Here is a 22,694-nt window from a genome sequence, read left to right as displayed (position 1 = left end):
CATTCTTGGTTGTTTCCTGAGTTTTCCATGATTTCGGAAATACTAGTAGTTGAAGAAGTCGGAAGCTGTCATAAATTCTAAGGAAACAGCTAATAGATTTATGGATGTATGCAAGACATCATTAATTTTAAAGTTCTAGGAAAACCACATGTGAGGAAAACACTTTGACGAAGAGAAAAATGACTTGAATTATGAGAGTCTGGATAGGGAAGGAGGCTCCATTGCTTTATTTTTCTCTATTCTTTATTTATTTTTACCTCTTACTCTCTGTTCTTTATATTTCAACACTCCATTAATTTCCATTTTTCATTTGCTAGCCTAATATTTTTATTTATTCTATTCTACCCATTCATATTCTCTATTCTGTAAATCCCATCCACACTCTCATCTATGCAATTTCAAGGCCCTTCATGGGTGTGTCCAAGTAATCACATAATCACAATTTTTTTTCCAATATAATCACATAATCATTAATTATTTTTTTAAACAAGATAATCAAATAATCAAAAATGCAGTCCTATATTCATGAAATATTTTGTCTGGTAATCAAATAATCACTATAAAAACGGCCAAGTAATCACATAATCAAAAACCCCATGAGGAGGTTCAATTTCACTCGAAAAAAACTCTACACCTGAAAAAAGTGGACCAATGCACTCAACAATAAAAAAAATCCAAAACCAACCGTACACTATACCAAACGTGCAATATTATCTAAGTTACATAGAGCTGATAGGGTGACCGAGCAGATTGTTACCCTGGGAAAACATTGTCACCCTCTCAGCTATGAGTTATTCAATTTATTATACTGAATCAGGGCTGCCAAGTCTCAAGCAATTAACATGAGACTCACGCATTTTCATGCTTATTTGGCGACATTTTCCTTTGATCTATTGTTTTTTCTCTTTACAATTTTGGCCAAAATCTCGCGCATTTTGCTTCGTGAAAACTTGACAGTACTGCTGAATGTTTTATTATTATTGTCTTTTAAGTTTTAAATTGAAAGTAATAAACTATGACGTCATGTACATAACAACAATAAAACGCACACATGATCAAGCGTCTCTGTAAATAAAGTTCACTTGAATCTCTCCAGGTAACTTTACTTACTCGGGTTTTAACAATCCGAGTTTACTTGAACCTTTCAAGTTAAACCTTCTTACCCCGGATCCAACCATCACTGAGCCAGGGTTAAACTCGAGTAACCCTGGAATGATCGACGTCAAACCAATCAGATTTTTTCATTTTTTTATGCTTGGTCAAGGCCTTACCCTAATGTTACTTAGAGTTGTTCCGAATGGCAACTCGAGTCCGTTCATGTGATAATCTTGAAACTATTGAGTCGACTCAAGATCTTCAAGTGCACTCGGCCATGCCTGTGTTGGGCTAACTTATCGCTTTTGAGCGGAGATTTTGATGTAATGGACGACCAGTTTACACCGTGGATAGGAATAGAATATAAATATGTCATGGCATAGATTAAAATGTTTCCCTCGTATTAACTAATCAAAATCTGACATTTCTTACCGATGTATGATTAATAGAATTATACAATTGTTAGGGAACGACCATTTCACTTCAAAGGGGGAGGGGGGAGTTGGTATGGTTTTTCTTTAAAAAAAAAATCCCATTTTGATGAAAAAAAAAATATCCTGTTCAAGCGGAGGATAAACAAAATATTCTGAATCCAGATTTTTCCCATACCTTGTTGTGTTAAATTGTGAACAAAATAATTTGATTGATAGCGTTTAAAAACTAAATTAAATTGTTGTGAAAGAATTTTTTTAATTCAAACAAGAAGTTAAATTGTTGCTCCCTAATACTGATTGTCAAAATTACCTGTGTACCAGAATATTTGAAGCCTTGACCCTTACAGTATAGCAAGCATCTGTTGTTCTCCATTTCAGGATGATGGTCAGTGGCGACACTATCGCCAATACCTCCGGGTTCTTCGAAAACGTACAAGTGCGGTAATATTCTGGCAGGATGCGTGTCGACGTAACACCCAACGAAGTCTTTTGATTCTGTTGTATAACAAGTTTAAAAGTATAATGAGGCCCCTCATAGGGTTGTCCTAGTAATCACATAATCACACAATCACATTATCACAAAAATGTTTACAATACAATTACATAACCATTAATTATTTGTTTTAAACAAGTTAATCAAATAATCAAAAATACATTCCTAGATCATCTAATAATCAAACAATCACAAAATATTTGGTCTGGTATTCAAATAATCACTATAAAACTTCCCAGTAATCACTTAATCAAAAACCCCATGAGGTCGCTCATAAATATGCTAAATAATTATTCCATGAAAATTATAATATTTCCATATTATCGACTTTTGACTCTGGAGTTTATGTTTTTTTCGACAGATTACCTACTCTTTGGTGGGACATCCTGGTCATATAAAAGCAACTTAAAGAAGTAAAGTCAAGCATACAATCTATACAATTTGGGGGGGGGGGGGGTACGTTTTCTATAGACGACAAAATCATCGGAATACAGTAAACTTTCCCCCAAATTGCAAAAAAGTTAAATTAACATACTATAGTATAACGTTTTGATTGAATCGAGGAAAAGGAACATACACACTCGTCTAAACTCGGTCGATTCCGTCCACCATATAACGGATAGACAGATAGTGGCGGATTTACCCGAGGATTATTGATTGGAACATACAATGCAGAAATATGAACACTGATTGTGTTCAGATAAACACAGTAGCAGTCAAGAATTTGTTTGACTGAAAGTTTTGGTGATGCCACATATGTCGGCTTTGTTACTCCACTTGATGAGGTTTTTTTTCAGAAAATTGAAACATTCGGTAATGCCTTGAATGTGTAATACCACAATCTATTGGTATGTCACAACCGGTTTCATAAGGTCGATTTCTATCCGACGCAGCTCATATATATACTAAAAAGGATAAAACAAATTTTCTCTAGAATTTGACATTTTACATTTGACCCCTGCAGTCATTGCAGAAACAAAAATGTGTGAGTCATAATCAGAAGAAAATGTCTGTACCAAGTCAGGAATATGTCAATTTCGTTTGATGGGTTTGATCTTTTGCTTTTGCCATTTTATAGGGGACTTTCCGTTTTGAATTTTCCTCGGAGTTCGGTATTTTTGTTATATTGCTTTTTTCATATACTGTAAGCCAACTCATTTTCGCGAGCGATTTATTTTCTCGACTTTCGCGAGTAGAAAATAACGCGAATATAAATCGTCGCGATTATGTATACTGGCGGACTTTAGAAATACAACCGAGACCTAAATAAATTGGACGTTATTGAATTAATAAATGATATGTTCAAACTCATGGTGTTCACGAATATTTAATAAATCTTTCAACGTTACAGACACAATTTACTGTCTATTGAGAAATCAATGACGTAATGTTCCGTGTTGAAGTACTGTGGTACACACTTACAGTCTGGTTTTCAATCTTCAGTATCGGGTAGGACCACCGTTGTTTCCTAGGACAGCTTGTTATTGTGATCGCCTTGATTGACAAAGGTTTTTGACTGTTCTGCGGGGGATTGTTTGCCATTACTGTTGTAACGCAACACCTATTGCATTCTGGGTAGTCGCGGCATTCGGATGAGAGCGGAAGCGTCTTCCAAACTCATATCAAATGTGTTCAATGGTTTTTAAGGATGTACTAAGGTGAAATTTTAAAAAATCAAGAATATAAAATTGATACTATAAGTCAGAAAAGGATAAGTTAAGGAAAAAATAAGCTAAAAATATTGATAGGTTATGGAGCTCCTTTTCGATATTTTTTTTTAAATGGCGGGAAAAGGCCGACTCGGTCGTTTACCTTGTAATAGCATTGGTATTATTTGGGTCTCAAATCAAAAGAAAAGAAATCGAGAATCTGCTTAAGTTTTGGTAAATGAACGTTTATGAGCTATTGAAGTCTTATATGTAAAGAAAAGTGGTGTTATGGGGCAAAATATTTCACCCTGTATAGTAGGAAAAAAACCAAGGAGTCCGAACATTTTAAAAAAATTCCCAAAACTCACCTAAGTACATCCTTAAGTCTGGAGTAAGAGCAGGCCATTCAAGCACTTCTACTACATTCAAATTCATATCATTTTGAGTCAATCTAGCTGTGTGAGCACGGGCATTATCATTAATTTTGGAATGTCAATTGATGGAAATGTCCATGACGTCATAGCTCTGGAACGACAACTGGCGGGAAAATTTCATCAATGTAGCGTCTTGCTGTTTATGCGCTATTGACAATAACCAATCGTATCCGAAAATTGATGTTAAGAGCACCAATTCTGTCGCGTTCAAGTACACGATAATCGATCATCCAGTCGCTGAATTTTTCAATATACTTTGTGCGTAACGTTTTTTTCTTTTCTGTAGATTCTCGTTCTACCATCCGCATAATTGACATTAAACCGCGATTCATTACAAAAACACCATGCGATTGCATTTTCTCCGCTGCTGTAGTTGTTGCTTGGCCCATTGTTGTCGATTTCGTTTATGGCGTTGAGCTCTATAGAGTCTCCTACAGTGAATTTGACGACGTTTCAGTATAGGGGACAATGTTTTATCATTAATTGGTCTGCCAAGGCGTCCAATAATTAATTATTATTTGGTTTGCGGTTGACGTAGTCTAATGTCATTTTGATGGTGCGGCGTCGTTACTTGTGGTTGGCCGGTTCTCGTATAATCTTTAACTGTTCCTGTTAATCTGTAGCGTTGAAATAAACGACTTATATGACTTATAGTTTAGTTGCCAACATTAGATTGTGTTTTGAAACAGCACGTTGACTCATTCCTGTCTGTTACATTCCGATGGTTTGATTGCAATTTTCATCACTGAGTCAAGGGACTATTACACTATAACATAGTCCAAGCTGAGTCACGGCATTGCAGAATTAAAAAAAAAATCATTTGGTTAAAGGCAATGAATGTAATCTATATTATTAAATGAGAAGACCTCATTTTGTGTGTCGCTTCTCTTCTTTCCACAATAAATTAATCATCATGCCTCTGTGTCCTATAGCATGTATAGGTTCCATGCATAGTCGCATTTGTCATCCTCGCTTATGATTATTCAGTTTGGGTTATTTGGGAGAAAAAACGAAAATAAAGGCGTCCGAATATTGTTTCCGTCATCGGACGGACTTTTAAGTCATGGACAAGACTTCAGTTTAGGACAATTATTTTCCCGTTTTTCTGTATACCATGATCATACATATACTATAAATAAAGTGTATTTGCTATTTACTATCAATTCAAAGACCAGGCTGAAGCTAGCGAACAATAACTAGCGAACAATAAGCCAGCGAACAATAAGGCGATATATCTAAAAACCGAAAAAATGAATAAGACAGCAACGGCCGTTAAATGAAAAATATTTAAACAGGCAGAAATTCTTTCCAAATATTGCAATTTCAACTCTATCATGAAATGATATTTATCCCATCCATTGATAAAATAAGTCACATCTCTTTTTAGGCTAATTTTCAGTACCACAGTAAATCTGCATCTGTCAACGGATTATTTGTAGGTGTAAGACCACCAATGCACCCACTTCCATTTAGAACGTATGTAAAAGTAGTCCTTCCCTGTAAAATACGGCACCTTTGATGTCATTGTTCAATTGAACTAAGATACACATTTGCAGAAATGGGGGTTGGCCTATTCCATAGCTTCTAGAGAAAAATAATGAGGGGTGTCACGGGGTATGACTATATAGGTCTTGTAGAGGAGAAAGAGGCGCATCTTTTGCGCAAGGTATCGAAGGGCGCTATGTTCAAAAATTTGAAACTAGAGCTAAAAATTTGAAGAAAAAAAATTGTTAAAAACTGGGGGGTTGGCCTATTCCATGGCTTCTAGAGAAAAATAATGAGGGGTGTCACGGGGTATGACTATATAGGTCTTGTAGAGGAGAAACAGGCGCATCTTTTGCGCAAGGTATCGAAGGGCGCTATGTTCAAAAATCTGGAACTAGAGCTCAAAATTTGAAAAAAAATTGTTTTAAACAGGGGGGTTGGCCTATTCGATGGCTTCTAGAGAAAAATAATGAGGGGTGTCACGGGGTATGACTATATAGGTCTTGTAGAGGAGAAACAGGCGCATCTTTTGCGCAAGGTATCGAAGGGCGCTATGTTCAAAAATTTGAAACTAGAGCTAAAAATTTGAAGAAAAAAAATTGTTTTCAACTGGGGGGTTGGCCTATTCCATGGCTTCTAGAGAAAAATAATGAGGGGTGTCACGGGGTATGACTATATAGGTCTTGTAGAGGAGAAACAGGCGCATCTTTTGCGCAAGGTATCGAAGGGCGCTATGTTCAAAAATCTGAAACTAGAGCTCAAAATTTGAAAAAAAATTGTTTTAAACTGGGGGGTTGGCCTATTCCATGGCTTCTAGAGAAAAATAATGAGGGGTGTCACGGGGTATGACTATATAGGTCTTGTAGAGGAGAAACAGGCGCATCTTTTGCGCAAGGTATCGAAGGGCGCTATGTTAAAAAATCTGAAACTAGAACTTAAAATTTGAAAAAAATTGTTTTAAACTGGGGGGTTGGCCTATTCCATGGCTTCTAGAGAAAAATAATGAGGGGTGTCACGGGGTATGACTATATAGGTCTTGTAGAGGAGAAACAGGCGCATCTTTTGCGCAAGGTATCGAAGGGCACTATGTTCAAAAATCTGAAACTAGAGCTCATAATTTGAAAAAAAATTGTTTTAAACAGGGGGGTTGGCCAATTCCATGGCTTCTAGAGAAAAATAATGAGGGGTGTCACGGGGTATGACTATATAGGTCTTGTAGAGGAGAAAGAGGCACATCTTTTGCGCAAGGTATCGAAGGGCGCTATGTTCAAAAATCTGAAACTAGAGCTCAAAATTTGAAAAAAAAATGTTTAAAACATCTAGGGGGGTTGGCCTATTCCATGGCTTCTAGAGAAAAATAATGAGGGGTGTCACGGGGTATGACTATATAGGTCTTGTAGAGGAGAAACAGGCGCATCTTTTGCGCAAGGTATCGAAGGGCGCTATGTTCATAAATCTGAAACTAGAGCTCAAAACTTGAAAAAAAATTTGTTAAAAACAGGGGGGTTGGCCTATTCCATGGCTTCTAGAGAAAAATAATGAGGGGTGTCACGGGTTATGACTATATAGGTCTTGTAGAGGAGAAACAGGCGCATCTTTTGCGCAAGGTATCGAAGGGCGCTATGTTAAAAAATCTGAAACTAGAACTCAAAATTTGAAAAAAAATTGTTTTAAACTGGGGGGTTGGCCTATTCCATGGCTTCTAGAGAAAAATAATGAGGGGTGTCACGGGGTATGACTATATAGGTCTTGTAGAGGAGAAACAGGCGCATCTTTTGCGCAAGGTATCGAAGGGCACTATGTTCAAAATTCTGAAACTAGAGCTCATAATTTGAAAAAAAAATGTTTAAACAGGGGGGTTGGCCAATTCCATGGCTTCTAGAGAAAAATAATGAGGGGTGTCACGGGGTATGACTATATAGGTCTTGTAGAGGAGAAACAGGCGCATCTTTTGCGCAAGGTATCGAAGGGCGCTTTGTTCAAAAATCTGAAACTAGAGCTCAAAATTTGAAAAAAAATTGTTTTAAACAGCTAGGGGGGTTGACCTATTCCATGGCTTCTAGAGAAAAATAATGAGGGGTGTCACGGGGTATGACTATATAGGTCTTGTAGAGGAGAAACAGGCGAATCTTTTGCACAAGGTATCGAAGGGTGCTATGTTCAAAAATCTGGAACTAGTGCTCAAAATTTGAAAAAAAAATTGTTTTAAACAGGGGGGTTGGCCTATTCGATGGCTTCTAGAGAAAAATAATGAGGGGTGTCACGGGGTATGACTATATAGGTCTTGTAGAGGAGAAACAGGCGCATCTTTTGCGCAAGGTATCGAAGGGCGCTATGTTCAAAAATTTGAAACTAGAGCTAAAAATTTGAAAAAAAAAATTGTTTTAAACTGGGGGGTTGGCCTATTCCATGGCTTCTAGAGAAAAATAATGAGGGGTGTCACGGGGTATGACTATATAGGTCTTGTAGAGGAGAAACAGGCGCATCTATTGCGCAAGGTATCGAAGGGCGCTATGTTAAAAAATCTGAAACTAGAACTCAAAATTTGAAAACAAATTGTTTTAAACTGGGGGGTTGGCCTATTCCATGGCTTCTAGAGAAAAATAATGAGGGGTGTCACGGGGTATGACTATATAGGTCTTGTAGAGGAGAAACAGGCGCATCTTTTGCGCAAGGTATCGAAGGGCACTATGTTCAAAAATCTGAAACTAGAGCTCATAATTTGAAAAAAAAATGTTTAAACAGGGGGGTTGGCCAATTCCATGTCTTCTAGAGAAAAATAATGAGGGTTGTCACGGGGTATGACTATATAGGTCTTGTAGAGGAGAAACAGGCGCATCTTTTGCGCAAGGTATCGAAGGGCGCTATGTTCAAAAATCTGAAACTAGAACTCAAAATTTGAAAACAAATTGTTTTAAACTGGGGGGTTGGCCTATTCCATGGCTTCTAGAGAAAAATAATGAGGGGTGTCACGGGGTATGACTATATAGGTCTTGTAGAGGAGAAACAGGCGCATCTTTTGCGCAAGGTATCGAAGGGCACTATGTTCAAAAATCTGAAACTAGAGCTCATAATTTGAAAAAAAAATGTTTAAACAGGGGGGTTGGCCAATTCCATGTCTTCTAGAGAAAAATAATGAGGGTTGTCACGGGGTATGACTATATAGGTCTTGTAGAGGAGAAACAGGCGCATCTTTTGCGCAAGGTATCGAAGGGCGCTTTGTTCAAAAATCTGAAACTAGAGCTCAAAATTTGAAAAAAAATTGTTTTAAACAGCTAGGGGGGTTGGCCTATTCCATGGCTTCTAGAGAAAAATAATGAGGGGTGTCACGGGGTATGACTATATAGGTCTTGTAGAGCAGAAACAGGCGAATCTTTTGCACAAGGTATCGAAGGGCGCTATGTTCAAAAATCTGTAACTAGAGCTCAAAATTTGAAAAAAAAATGTTTTAAACAGGGGGGTTGGCCTATTCGATGGCTTCTAGAGAAAAATAATGAGGGGTGTCACGGGGTGTGACTATATAGGTCTTGTAGAGGAGAAACAGGCGCATCTTTTGCGCAAGGTATCGAAGGGCGCTATGTTCAAAAATCTGAAACTAGAGCTAAAAATTTGAAAAAAAAAAGTTTTAAACTGGGGGGTTGGCCTATTCCATGGCTTCTAGAGAAAAATAATGAGGGGTGTCACGGGGTATGACTATATAGGTTTTGTAGAGGAGAATCAGGCGCATCTTTTGCGCAAGGTATTGAAGGGCGCTATGTTCAAAAATTTGAAACTAGAGCTCAAAATTTGAAAAAAAATAGTTAAAAACAGGGGGGTTGGCCTATTCCATGGCTTCTAGAGAAAAATAATGAGGGGTGTCACGGGGTATGACTATATAGGTCGTGAAGAGGAGAAACAGGCGCATCTTTTGCGCAAGGTATCGAAGGGCGCTATGTTCAAAAATCTGAAACTAGAGCTCAAAATTTGAAAAAAAAAATGTTTTAAACTGGGGGGTTGGCCTATTCCATGGCTTCTAGAGAAAAATAATGAGGGGTGTCACGGGGTATGACTATATAGGTCTTGTAGAGGAGAAACAGGCGCATCTTTTGCACAAGGTATCTAAGGGCGCTATGTTTAAAAATCTGAAACTAGAGCTCAAAATTTGAAAAAAAATTGTTTTCAACTGGGGGGTTGGCCTATTCCATGGCTTCTAGAGAAAAATAATGAGGGGTGTCACGGGGTATGACTATATAGGCCTTGTAGAGGAAAACCAGGCGCATCTTTTACGCAAGGTATCGAAGGGCGCTATGTTCAAAAATCTGAAACTAGAGCTCAAAATTTGAAAAAAAATTGTTAAAAACAGGGGGGTTGGCCTATTCCATGGCTTCTAGAGAAAAATAATGAGGGGTGTCACGGGGTATGACTATATAGGTCTTGTAGAGGAGAAACAGGCGCATCTTTTGCGCAAGGTATCGAAGGGCGCTATGTTAAAAAATCTGAAACTAGAACTCAAAATTTGAAAAAAAAATTGTTTTAAACTTGGGGGTTGGCCTATTCCATGGCTTCTAGAGAAAAATAATGAGGGGTGTCACGGGGTATGACTATATAGGTCTTGTTGAGGAGAAACAGACTCATCTTTTGCGCAAGGTATCGAAGGGCGCTATGTTCAAAAATCTGAAACTAGAGCTCATAATTTGAAAAAAAATTGTTTTAAACAGGGGGGTTGGCCAATTCCATGGCTTCTAGAGAAAAATAATGAGGGGTGTCACGGGGTATGACTATATAGGTCTTGTAGAGGAGAAACAGGCGCATCTTTTGCGCAAGGTATCGAAGGGACTTTGTTCAAAAACCTGAAACTAGAGCTCAAAATTTGAAAAAAAATTGTTTTAAACTGGGGGGTCGGCCTATTCCATGGCTTCTAGAGAAAAATAATGAGGGGTGTCACGGGGTATGACTATATACGTCCTGTAGAAGAGGAACAGGCGCATCTTTTGCGCAAGGTATCGAAGGGCGCAATGTTCAAAAATCTGAAACTAGAGCTCATAATTTGAAAAAAAATTGTTTTAAACAGGGGGGTTGGCCAATTCCATGGCTTCTAGAGAAAAATAATGAGGGATGTCACGGGATGTGACTATATAGGTCTTGTAGAGCAGAAACAGGCGCATCTTTTGCGCAAGGTATCGAAGGGCGCTATGTTCAAAAATCTGAAAGTAGAGCTCAAAATTTGAAAAAAAATTGTTTTAAACTGGGGGGTTGGCCTATTCCATGGCTTCTAGAGAAAACTAATGAGGGGTGTCACGGGGTATGACTATATAGGTCTTGAAGAGGAGAAACAGGCGCATCTTTTGCGCAAGGTATCGAATGGCGCTATGTTCAAAAATCTGAAACTAGAGCTCAAAATTTGAAAAAAAAAATGTTTTGAACTGGGGGGTTGGCCTATTCCATGGCTTCTAGAGAAAAATAATGAGGGGTGTCACGGGGTATGACTATATAGGTCTTGCAGAAGAGAAACAGGCGCATCTTTTGCACAAGGTATCTAAGGGCGCTATGTTCAAAAATCTTAAACTAGAGCTCAAAATTTGAAAAAAAATTGTTAAAAACAGGGGGGTTGGCCTATTCCATGGCTTCTAGAGAAAAATAATGAGGGGTGTCACGGGGTATGACTATATAGGTCTTGTAGAGGAGAAACAGGCGCATCTTTTGCACAAGGTATCTAAGGGCGCTATGTTTAAAAATCTGAAACTAGAGCTCAAAATTTGAAAAAAAATTGTTTTCAACTGGGGGGTTGGCCTATTCCATGGCTTCTAGAGAAAAATAATGAGGGGTGTCACGGGGTATGACTATATAGGCCTTATAGAGGAAAACCAGGCGCATCTTTTGCGCAAGGTATCGAAGGGGCTATGTTCAAAAATCTGAAACTAGAGCTCAAAATTTGAAAAAAAATTGTTAAACACAGGGGGGTTGGCCTATTCCATGGCTTCTAGAGAAAAATAATGAGTGGTGTCACGGGGTATGACTATAGGTCTTGTAGAGGAGAAACAGGCGCATCTTTTGCGCAAGGTATCGAAGGGCGCTATGTTAAAAAATCTGAAACTAGAACTCAAAATTTGAAAAAAAAAATTGTTTTAAACTGGGGGGTTGGCCTATTCCATGGCTTCTAGAGAAAATAATGAGGGGTGTCACGGGGTATGACTATATAGGTCTTGTTGAGGAGAAACAGACTCATCTTTTGCGCAAGGTATCGAAGGGCGCTATGTTCAAAAATCTGAAACTAGAGCCCATAATTTGAAAAAAAATTGTTTTAAACAGGGGGGTTGGCCAATTCCATGGCTTCTAGAGAAAAATAATGAGGGGTGTCACGGGGTATGACTATATAGGTCGTGAAGAGGAGAAACAGGCGCATCTTTTGCGCAAGGTATCGAAGGGCGCTATGTTCAAAAATCTGAAACTAGAGCTCAAAATTTGAAAAAAAAAATGTTTTAAACTGGGGGGTTGGCCTATTCCATGGCTTCTAGAGAAAAATAATGAGGGGTGTCACGGGGTATGACTATATAGGTCTTGTAGAGGAGAAACAGGCGCATCTTTTGCACAAGGTATCTAAGGGCGCTATGTTTAAAAATCTGAAACTAGAGCTCAAAATTTGAAAAAAAATTGTTTTCAACTGGGGGGTTGGCCTATTCCATGGCTTCTAGAGAAAAATAATGAGGGGTGTCACGGGGTATGACTATATAGGCCTTATAGAGGAAAACCAGGCGCATCTTTTGCGCAAGGTATCGAAGGGGCTATGTTCAAAAATCTGAAACTAGAGCTCAAAATTTGAAAAAAAATTGTTAAACACAGGGGGGTTGGCCTATTCCATGGCTTCTAGAGAAAAATAATGAGTGGTGTCACGGGGTATGACTATAGGTCTTGTAGAGGAGAAACAGGCGCATCTTTTGCGCAAGGTATCGAAGGGCGCTATGTTAAAAAATCTGAAACTAGAACTCAAAATTTGAAAAAAAAAATTGTTTTAAACTGGGGGGTTGGCCTATTCCATGGCTTCTAGAGAAAATAATGAGGGGTGTCACGGGGTATGACTATATAGGTCTTGTTGAGGAGAAACAGACTCATCTTTTGCGCAAGGTATCGAAGGGCGCTATGTTCAAAAATCTGAAACTAGAGCCCATAATTTGAAAAAAAATTGTTTTAAACAGGGGGGTTGGCCAATTCCATGGCTTCTAGAGAAAAATAATGAGGGGTGTCACGGGGTATGACTATATAGGTCTTGTAGAGGAGAAACAGGCGCATCTTTTGCGCAAGGTATCGAAGGGACTTTGTTCAAAAACCTGAAACTAGAGCTCAAAATTTGAAAAAAAATTGTTTTAAACTGGGGGGTCGGCCTATTCCATGGCTTCTAGAGAAAAATAATGAGGGGTGTCACGGGGTATGACTATATAGGTCCTGTAGAAGAGGAACAGGCGCATCTTTTGCGCAAGGTATCGAAGGGCGCAATGTTCAAAAATCTGAAACTAGAGCTCATAATTTGAAAAAAAATTGTTTTAAACAGGGGGGTTGGCCAATTCCATGGCTTCTAGAGAAAAATAATGAGGGGTGTCACGGGATGTGACTATATAGGTCTTGTAGAGGAGAAACAGGCGCATCTTTTGCGCAAGGTATCGAAGGGCGCTATGTTCAAAAATCTGAAACTAGAGCTCAAAATTTGAAAAAAAAATGTTTGAAACATCTAGGGGGGTTGGCCTATTCCATGGCTTCTAGAGAAAAATAATGAGGGGTGTCACGGGGTATGACTATATAGGTCTTGTAGAGGAGAAACAGGCGCATCTTTTGCGCAAGGTATCGAAGGGCGCTATGTTCAAAAATCTGAAACTAGAGCTCAAAACTTGAAAAAAAAATTGTTAAAAACAGGGGGGTTGGCCTATTCCATGGCTTCTAGAGAAAAATAATGAGGGGTGTCACGGGGTGTGACTATATAGGTCTTGTAGAGGAGAAACAGGCGCATCTTTTGCGCAAGGTATCGAAGGGCGCTATGTTCAAAAATCTGAAACTAGAGCTCATAATTTGAAAAAAAATTGTTTTAAACAGGGGGGTTGGCCAATTCCATAGCTTCTAGAGAAAAATAATGAGGGGTGTCACGGGGTATGACTATATAGGTCTTGTAGAAGAGAAACAGGCGCATCTTTTGCGCAAGGTATCGAAGGGACTTTGTTCAAAAACCTGAAACTAGAGCTCAAAATTTGAAAAAAAATTGTTTTAAACTGGGGGGGTCGGCCTATTCCATGGCTTCTAGAGAAAAATAATGAGGGGTGTCACGGGGTATGACTATATACGTCCTGTAGAAGAGGAACAGGCGCATCTTTTGCGCAAGGTATCGAAGGGCGCAATGTTCAAAAATCTGAAACTAGAGCTTATAATTTGAAAAAAATTGTTCTAAACAGGGGGGTTGGCCAATTCCATGGCTTCTAGAGAAAAATAATGAGGGATGTCACGGGATGTGACTATATAGGTCTTGTAGAGCAGAAACAGGCGAATCTTTTGCGCAAGGTATCGAAGGGACTTTGTTCAAAAACCTGAAACTAGAGCTCAAAATTTGAAAAAAAATTGTTTTAAACTGGGGGGTCGGCCTATTCCATGGCTTCTAGAGAAAAATAATGAGGGGTGTCACGGGGTATGACTATATAGGTCCTGTAGAAGAGGAACAGGCGCATCTTATGCGCAAGGTATCGAAGGGCGCAATGTTCAAAAATCTGAAACTAGAGCTCATAATTTGAAAAAAAATTGTTTTAAACAGGGGGGTTGGCCAATTCCATGGCTTCTAGAGAAAAATAATGAGGGGTGTCACGGGATGTGACTATATAGGTCTTGTAGAGGAGAAACAGGCGCATCTTTTGCGCAAGGTATCGAAGGGCGCTATGTTCAAAAATCTGAAACTAGAGCTCAAAATTTGAAAAAAAAAATGTTTAAAACATCTAGGGGGGTTGGCCTATTCCATGGCTTCTAGAGAAAAATAATGAGGGGTGTCACGGGGTATGACTATATAGGTCTTGTAGAGGAGAAACAGGCGCATCTTTTGCGCAAGGTATCGAAGGGCGCTATGTTCAAAAATCTGAAACTAGAGCTCAAAACTTGAAAAAAAAATTGTTAAAAACTGGGGGGTTGGCCTATTCCATGGCTTCTAGAGAAAAATAATGAGGGGTGTCACGGGGTATGACTATATAGGTCTTGTAGAGGAGAAACAGGCGCATCTTTTGCGCAAGGTATCGAAGGGCGCTATGTTCAAAAATCTGAAACTAGAGCTCATAATTTGAAAAAAAATTGTTTTAAACAGGGGGGTTGGCCAATTCCATAGCTTCTAGAGAAAAATAATGAGGGGTGTCACGGGGTATGACTATATAGGTCTTGTAGAAGAGAAACAGGCGCATCTTTTGCGCAAGGTATCGAAGGGACTTTGTTCAAAAACCTGAAACTAGAGCTCAAAATTTGAAAAAAAATTGTTTTAAACTGGGGGGTCGGCCTATTCCATGGCTTCTAGAGAAAAATAATGAGGGGTGTCACGGGGTATGACTATATACGTCCTGTAGAAGAGGAACAGGCGCATCTTTTGCGCAAGGTATCGAAGGGCGCAATGTTCAAAAACCTGAAACTAGAGCTCATAATTTGAAAAAAATTGTTTTAAACAGGGGGGTTGGCCAATTCCATGGCTTCTAGAGAAAAATAATGAGGGATGTCACGGGATGTGACTATATAGGTCTTGTAGAGCAGAAACAGGCGAATCTTTTGCGCAAGGTATCGAAGGGCGCTATGTTCAAAAATCTGAAAGTAGAGCTCAAAATTTGAAAAAAAATTGTTTTAAACTGGGGGGTTGGCCTATTCCATGGCTTCTAGAGAAAACTAATGAGGGGTGTCACGGGGTATGACTATATAGGTCTTGAAGAAGAGAAACAGGCGCATCTTTTGCGCAAGGTATCGAATGGCGCTATGTTCAAAAATCTGAAACTAGAGCTCAAAATTTGAAAAAAAAATTGTTTTAAACTGGGGGTTGGCCTATTCCATGGCTTCTAGAGAAAAATAATGAGGGGTGTCACGGGGTATGACTATATAGGTCTTGTTGAGGAGAAACAGACTCATCTTTTGCGCAAGGTATCGAAGGGCGCTATGTTCAAAAATCTGAAACTAGAGCTCATAATTTGAAAAAAAAATTGTTTTAAACAGGGGGATTGGCCAATTCCATGGCTTCTAGAGAAAAATAATGAGGGGTGTCACGGGGTATGACTATGTAGGTCTTGAAGAAGAGAAACAGGCGCATCTTTTGCGCAAGGTATCGAAGGGCGCTATGTTCAAAAACCTGAAACTAGAGCTCAAAATTTGAAAATAAATTGTTTTAAACAGCTAGGGGGGTTGGCCTATTCCATGGCTTCTAGAGAAAAATAATGAGGGGTGTCACGAGGTATGACTATATAGGTCTTGTAGAGGAGAAACAGGCGCATCTTTTGCGCAAGGTATCGAAGGGCGCTATGTTCAAAAATCTGAAACTAGAACTCAAAGTTTGAAAAAAAATTGTTTTAAACTTGAGGGTTGGCCTATTCCATGGCTTCTAGAGAAAAATAATGAGGGGTGTCACGGGGTGTGACTATATAGGTCTTGTAGAGGAGAAACAGGCGCATCTTTTGCGCAAGGTATCGAAGGGCGCTATGTTCAAAAATCTGAAACTAGAGCTCAAAACTTGAAAAAAAAATTGTTAAAAACAGGGGGGTTGGCCTATTCCATGGCTTCTAGAGAAAAATAATGAGGGGTGTCACGGGGTGTGACTATATAGGTCTTGTAGAGGAGAAACAGGCGCATCTTTTGCGCAAGGTATCGAAGGGCGCTATGTTCAAAAATCTGAAACTAGAGCTCATAATTTGAAAAAAAATTGTTTTAAACAGGGGGGTTGGCCAATTCCATAGCTTCTAGAGAAAAATAATGAGGGGTGTCACGGGGTATGACTATATAGGTCTTGTAGAGGAGAAACAGGCGCATCTTTTGCGCAAGGTATCGAAGGGACTTTGTTCAAAAACCTGAAACTAGAGCTCAAAATTTGAAAAAAAATTGTTTTAAACTGGGGGGGTCGGCCTATTCCATGGCTTCTAGAGAAAAATAATGAGGGGTGTCACGGGGTATGACTATATAGGTCTTGTAGAGGAGAAACAGGCGCATCTTTTGCGCAAGGTATCGAAGGGCGCTATGTTCAAAAATCTGAAACTAGAGCTCATAATTTGAAAAAAAATTGTTTTAAACAGGGGGGTTGGCCAATTCCATGGCTTCTAGAGAAAAATAATGAGGGATGTCACGGGATGTGACTATATAGGTCTTGTAGAGCAGAAACAGGCGAATCTTTTGCGCAAGGTATCGAAGGGACTTTGTTCAAAAACCTGAAACTAGAGCTCAAAATTTGAAAAAAAATTGTTTTAAACTGGGGGGTCGGCCTATTCCATGGCTTCTAGAGAAAAATAATGAGGGGTGTCACGGGGTATGACTATATAGGTCCTGTAGAAGAGGAACAGGCGCATCTTTTGCGCAAGGTATCGAAGGGCGCAATGTTCAAAAATCTGAAACTAGAGCTCATAATTTGAAAAAAAATTGTTTTAAACAGGGGGGTTGGCCAATTCCATGGCTTCTAGAGAAAAATAATGAGGGGTGTCACGGGATGTGACTATATAGGTCTTGTAGAGGAGAAACAGGCGCATCTTTTGCGCAAGGTATCGAAGGGCGCTATGTTCAAAAATCTGAAACTAGAGCTCAAAATTTGAAAAAAAAAATGTTTAAAACATCTAGGGGGGTTGGCCTATTCCATGGCTTCTAGAGAAAAATAATGAGGGGTGTCACGGGGTATGACTATATAGGTCTTGTAGAGGAGAAACAGGCGCATCTTTTGCGCAAGGTATCGAAGGGCGCTATGTTCAAAAATCTGAAACTAGAGCTCAAAACTTGAAAAAAAAATTGTTAAAAACAGGGGGGTTGGCCTATTCCATGGCTTCTAGAGAAAAATAATGAGGGGTGTCACGGGGTATGACTATATAGGTCTTGTAGAGGAGAAACAGGCGCATCTTTTGCGCAAGGTATCGAAGGGCGCTATGTTCAAAAATCTGAAACTAGAGCTCATAATTTGAAAAAAAATTGTTTTAAACAGGGGGGTTGGCCAATTCCATAGCTTCTAGAGAAAAATAATGAGGGGTGTCACGGGGTATGACTATATAGGTCTTGTAGAGGAGAAACAGGCGCATCTTTTGCGCAAGGTATCGAAGGGACTTTGTTCAAAAACCTGAAACTAGAGCTCAAAATTTAAAAAAAAATTGTTTTAAACTGGGGGGTCGGCCTATTCCATGGCTTCTAGAGAAAAATAATGAGGGGTGTCACGGGGTATGACTATATACGTCCTGTAGAAGAGGAACAGGCGCATCTTTTGCGCAAGGTATCGAAGGGCGCAATGTTCAAAAACCTGAAACTAGAGCTCATAATTTGAAAAAAATTGTTTTAAACAGGGGGGTTGGCCAATTCCATGGCTTCTAGAGAAAAATAATGAGGGATGTCACGGGATGTGACTATATAGGTCTTGTAGAGCAGAAACAGGCGAATCTTTTGCGCAAGGTATCAAAGGGCGCTATGTTCAAAAATCTGAAAGTAGAGCTCAAAATTTGAAAAAAAATTGTTTTAAACTGGGGGGTTGGCCTATTCCATGGCTTCTAGAGAAAACTAATGAGGGGTGTCACGGGGTATGACTATATAGGTCTTGAAGAAGAGAAACAGGCGCATCTTTTGCGCAAGGTATCGAATGGCGCTATGTTCAAAAATCTGAAACTAGAGCTCAAAATTTGAAAAAAAAATTGTTTTAAACTGGGGGTTGGCCTATTCCATGGCTTCTAGAGAAAAATAATGAGGGGTGTCACGGGGTATGACAATATAGGTCTTGTTGAGGAGAAACAGACTCATCTTTTGCGCAAGGTATCGAAGGGCGCTATGTTCAAAAATCTGAAACTAGAGCTCATAATTTGAAAAAAAATTGTTTTAAACAGGGGGATTGGCCAATTCCATGGCTTCTAGAGAAAAATAATGAGGGGTGTCACGGGGTATGACTATGTAGGTCTTGAAGAAGAGAAACAGGCGCATCTTTTGCGCAAGGTATCGAATGGCGCTATGTTCAAAAACCTGAAACTAGAGCTCAAAATTTGAAAAAAAATTGTTTTAAACAGCTAGGGGGGTTGGCCTATTCCATGGCTTCTAGAGAAAAATAATGAGGGGTGTCACGAGGTATGACTATATAGGTCTTGTAGAGGAGAAACAGGCGCATCTTTTGCGCAAGGTATCGAAGGGCGCTATGTTCAAAAATCTGAAACTAGAACTCAAAGTTTGAAAAAAAATTGTTTTAAACTTGAGGGTTGGCCTATTCCATGGCTTCTAGAGAAAAATAATGAGGGGTGTCACGGGGTATGACTATATATGTCTTGTAGAGGAGAAACAGGCGCATCTTTTGCGCAAGGTATCGAAGGGCGCTATGTTCAAAAATCTGAAACTAGAGCTCAAAATTTGAAAAAAAATTGTTTTAAACTGGGGGGTTGGCCTATTCCATGGCTTCTAGAGAAAAATAATGAGGGGTGTCACGGGGTATGACTATATAGGTCTTGTAGAGGAGAAACAGGCGCATCTTTTGCGCAAGGTATTGAAGGACGCTATGTTCAAAAATCTGAAACTAGAGCTCAAAATTTGAAAAAAAATTGTTTTAAACAGGGGGGTTGGCCTATTCCATGGCTTCTAGAGAAAAATAATGAGGGGTGTCACGGGGTGTGGCTTTATAGGTCTTGTAGAGGAGAAACAGGCGCATCGTTTGCGCAAGCTTTCGAGTGGTGCTATGTTCAAAATCTGAAACTAGAGATCGAAATTTGAAAAAATTCAAAAAAAAAACCGGAGGGTTGGCCTATTCCATGGCTTCTAGAGATAAATAATAAGGGGTGTCACGGGGTACGACTATATAGGTCTTGTAGAGGAGAAACAGGCGCATCGAATTACATGATAAAAGAGATGTTAAAATTCGTATTGTAAGTACTGATAAAGAGAAGGCTAAATTTTATTCAAGGGTATTTCGATGAAAAAATGATAAAGATGAAACTTTTAGAAAGAATTTAGTGCGAATAACCTTCTAGCAACGAAACTTTTAAACAAAAGAAAAGTTAGCAAATTATTGAAAAACTTGAATACGTTAAGAAAACTCACCAGATGCTGACCAGGTACAACCTAAAGTTTTATATACACTTACAGACTTAATTGACACTCTACTTTGTATTATTTTCAACAGTTTATATTCATCAGAGGTTTTGTACGAGTATGTTAGAAAATTGGCCAAGATTACTGCGTTGTTTAAAAGGGGAGATAAAAAGCCATAGTAAAACTACGTACAGACCAGTTAATTTTACCAGCATCATATGATAGATCATGGAAAGGTTTATAAAAAAAGACAGTTGTAGACCATGACATGATACGGCCTATTAAGCGATTCTTCATTCGAATGTCGCAAGAAAGCCGATGATGACAATCTAAGCGCAACATCCTTGAAGACGGTATAAGTACCCTCGTCCACGTGCGGGCATAATCTGATTTAAATGGATAAATATACACAGGTGGATAATATTTTCCCCCAACACACCCTCGTCAACATTGGAACTCGAGCGAGGAATGAACGATTAGAAGTATTCGGCTTACCAAACGAACCACGAACGGATCAAGAGACATATTGGACGTTTACTTTGATTCTTATGGACGTAAGACCGAACGGTGGCATATAGTTGTTAATGTCTGTGTCATTTGGTCTCTTGTGGAGAGTTGTCTAATTAGTAATCAAATCACATCTTCTTATCGTTATATTTAAATCTCCTTAAGGAGATGATTGAGTACCTACGATGCGAGATCCGATACAACACAGATGAAATACAGATAAGAGGAAAGATGGTCTGTTGGCACCTTTGCTGAAATTTGTCGGAATGTCAATTGTTTGATGAAGTGGTGTTCACTTTGCTGTTATAAATAAATAAAACATAGTAAACTAATTTGGATTCTATGGATAAGGAGGGATGATCATGGGTAGTTTCTGCGAAGACCTGAACATGAACGACAACCGTATTATCATTTTGAAAGCTCCGAGGGCCAGTTCCGATGCTGTAATGAAACGGTGAGTCATTCAAAACGTAAAAGACAGCACGTATGAAACCTAGTACGACCAGATTAAAACGGATATAAAATGGATGAAGATAGAATATAATGCAGCAATCAAAGAACATGAGAAAAAAATAATGGACAAGATGGGCAAGTGTGAATGTGTTTCTACCAACGGGGAAACAATAGCACAAACTTAAATATGCAGGTCCATTTGATTCGTGAACTTCACGAAAATAAGATGATAGAGGACCCGGGTTGGAATGGTTGGTATGCAAAGAAATAGGAAGAACAAGAAAGAGAAATTTGATAGATTGACGGAGAGAGATGTGTTAAAATTAACTAAAGTAGATATCGAAGCCATAAAAATTCAGGTCCATACGTTGCATCATAATCAGACCATTAAACCCATTGTTGCTAGTAACCTTCACATTCTCATAACCTTTACAGTCTTTGCGAATCGTCAAGAATATAAAGCTTCCTGAGAGGTTGTGACTCCATGGCTAATTGTTTGATCCAAGAATTAAATGACTCAGATTACCTCTTCATTTCACAACGATATATTACATCACTCCGATTTCGCCTTTGTAATACCTTATCGATGCGGTACGAGGTCTTCTGAAGTTCGGGAACCCTGTATCTCCCCATCGTTAAAATCGTGGGAATTGGTAAACACGCGGAATCGACCCTGCTGTATGGGAGGCATGTCAGCATACAAGTTAGAGTACACCTAATTTTTTTTCATATTCCTTATGACTTACAGCCACATGAGTCATTTTGATCGATCTTTGTTTGGTGGTGTTTTTGTTGGTGAACGAGATCATCCAAAGTACCAATCATGCATGTGCGCGTAGAGTTGGCTTTAAAGTATTTGAACATCTTCTCCTTCATTGTGCGGTTCCAGCGGTCGACAACACTCGACTTTCCTCCATTCTGGCGGGATCGATAGAGTAGACATCAACGTTGTATTTTCGGCAAAACACCTTGACCTCTTTGATGTAGAATATGGTAACCTTGGCCGTCCATAGTTTCATGGGAATCATACACGGCTCGGTTCAACGTGGGTGACAAGGTTCGAATCACAAAGAAGAGAAGTACATTTCAGAAGGAATACACACCTTTCGGTGGACCAAAGAAGTCTATAAACAGCAGAGATCATGACGATACGCAGCTTGAGCGACTCACTGATGGGTATGGACCAAGGTTTTGGGGTTCTAACTGTATGTAATCGTTTATTCAGCTTATAACCAGGTCCCGTGAAGTTGTGCCCAAAACGATGCATCTCCATCGGGGAGTTGTTATTCAGTTTGTTCATGAAACATCCACTGGTAGTACTCATGAAGTGGAATTTCCTCGATCCACCCCCTCCGTCGTCGCCCGTTGCTAGTTGTAAATTCGAAGCGACTGTTTGTCTCTGTATTCTTCTTACATCTCAGACTGCCGTTAGAAGACGCTGCTAAACAACCTACTTCTCCGGTCGGGGTGTTTATGTTTCGATAGTTTGTACGTCTTTGGAAAATATCTTATCTATCTCAACCTATCTATCAACTCATGCAAAAAGCACTGGTGAAGAGGTTCTCAAAACACGACATACGCGACCTCCTGTCCGTTATTATATGGGTAAGGGTCCCACATTACTCATCGATGTCATTGACGTTTTTTCCCAACAAAGGCAGCGTAGCAGCGTCGACTCGTTCGTCTTCGAACATACTCTCGGGGATTGACACCAACCATAAGATCTTGGTGATTTCTGATGACTTGGTGCTGAGCAAGCAGAATCAGTGCAATGATTTCTACGTCCGAGTTAAACTCAACAACGCAGACTGATTCTATTTCTGTCAAAACTCTCGCGCAAGACGATCCGACTTTGTGTGTCAAGATCTCTTTCAACAATACAAGAATTTTCAAACACATTCATCGTGACCTATGTTCGGACCTAGCATTC

The 22,694-nt window shown here is 39.3% G+C and overlaps 1 long non-coding RNA gene across 1 annotated transcript; it reads left to right on the top strand.

Annotated features, from left to right (window-relative positions):
• The first annotated feature begins 6,206 nt into the window (after positions 1–6,206).
• Positions 6,207–15,679, top strand: LOC127721311 (uncharacterized). Its single transcript, XR_007991137.1, has 3 exons — positions 6,207–7,374; positions 9,330–9,684; positions 15,530–15,679. It is a non-coding gene; the product is annotated as an uncharacterized LOC127721311 (long non-coding RNA).
• Positions 15,680–22,694: the final 7,015 nt, after the last annotated feature.

This window comes from Mytilus californianus, unplaced genomic scaffold (genome assembly GCF_021869535.1).
Source record: "Mytilus californianus isolate M0D057914Y unplaced genomic scaffold, xbMytCali1.0.p SCAF_12, whole genome shotgun sequence".
Taxonomy (NCBI): Eukaryota; Metazoa; Mollusca; class Bivalvia; order Mytilida; family Mytilidae; genus Mytilus; species Mytilus californianus.
The sequence above is the reverse complement of the archived record's forward strand: the minus strand, read 5'-3'. Positions and strand labels throughout refer to the sequence as shown.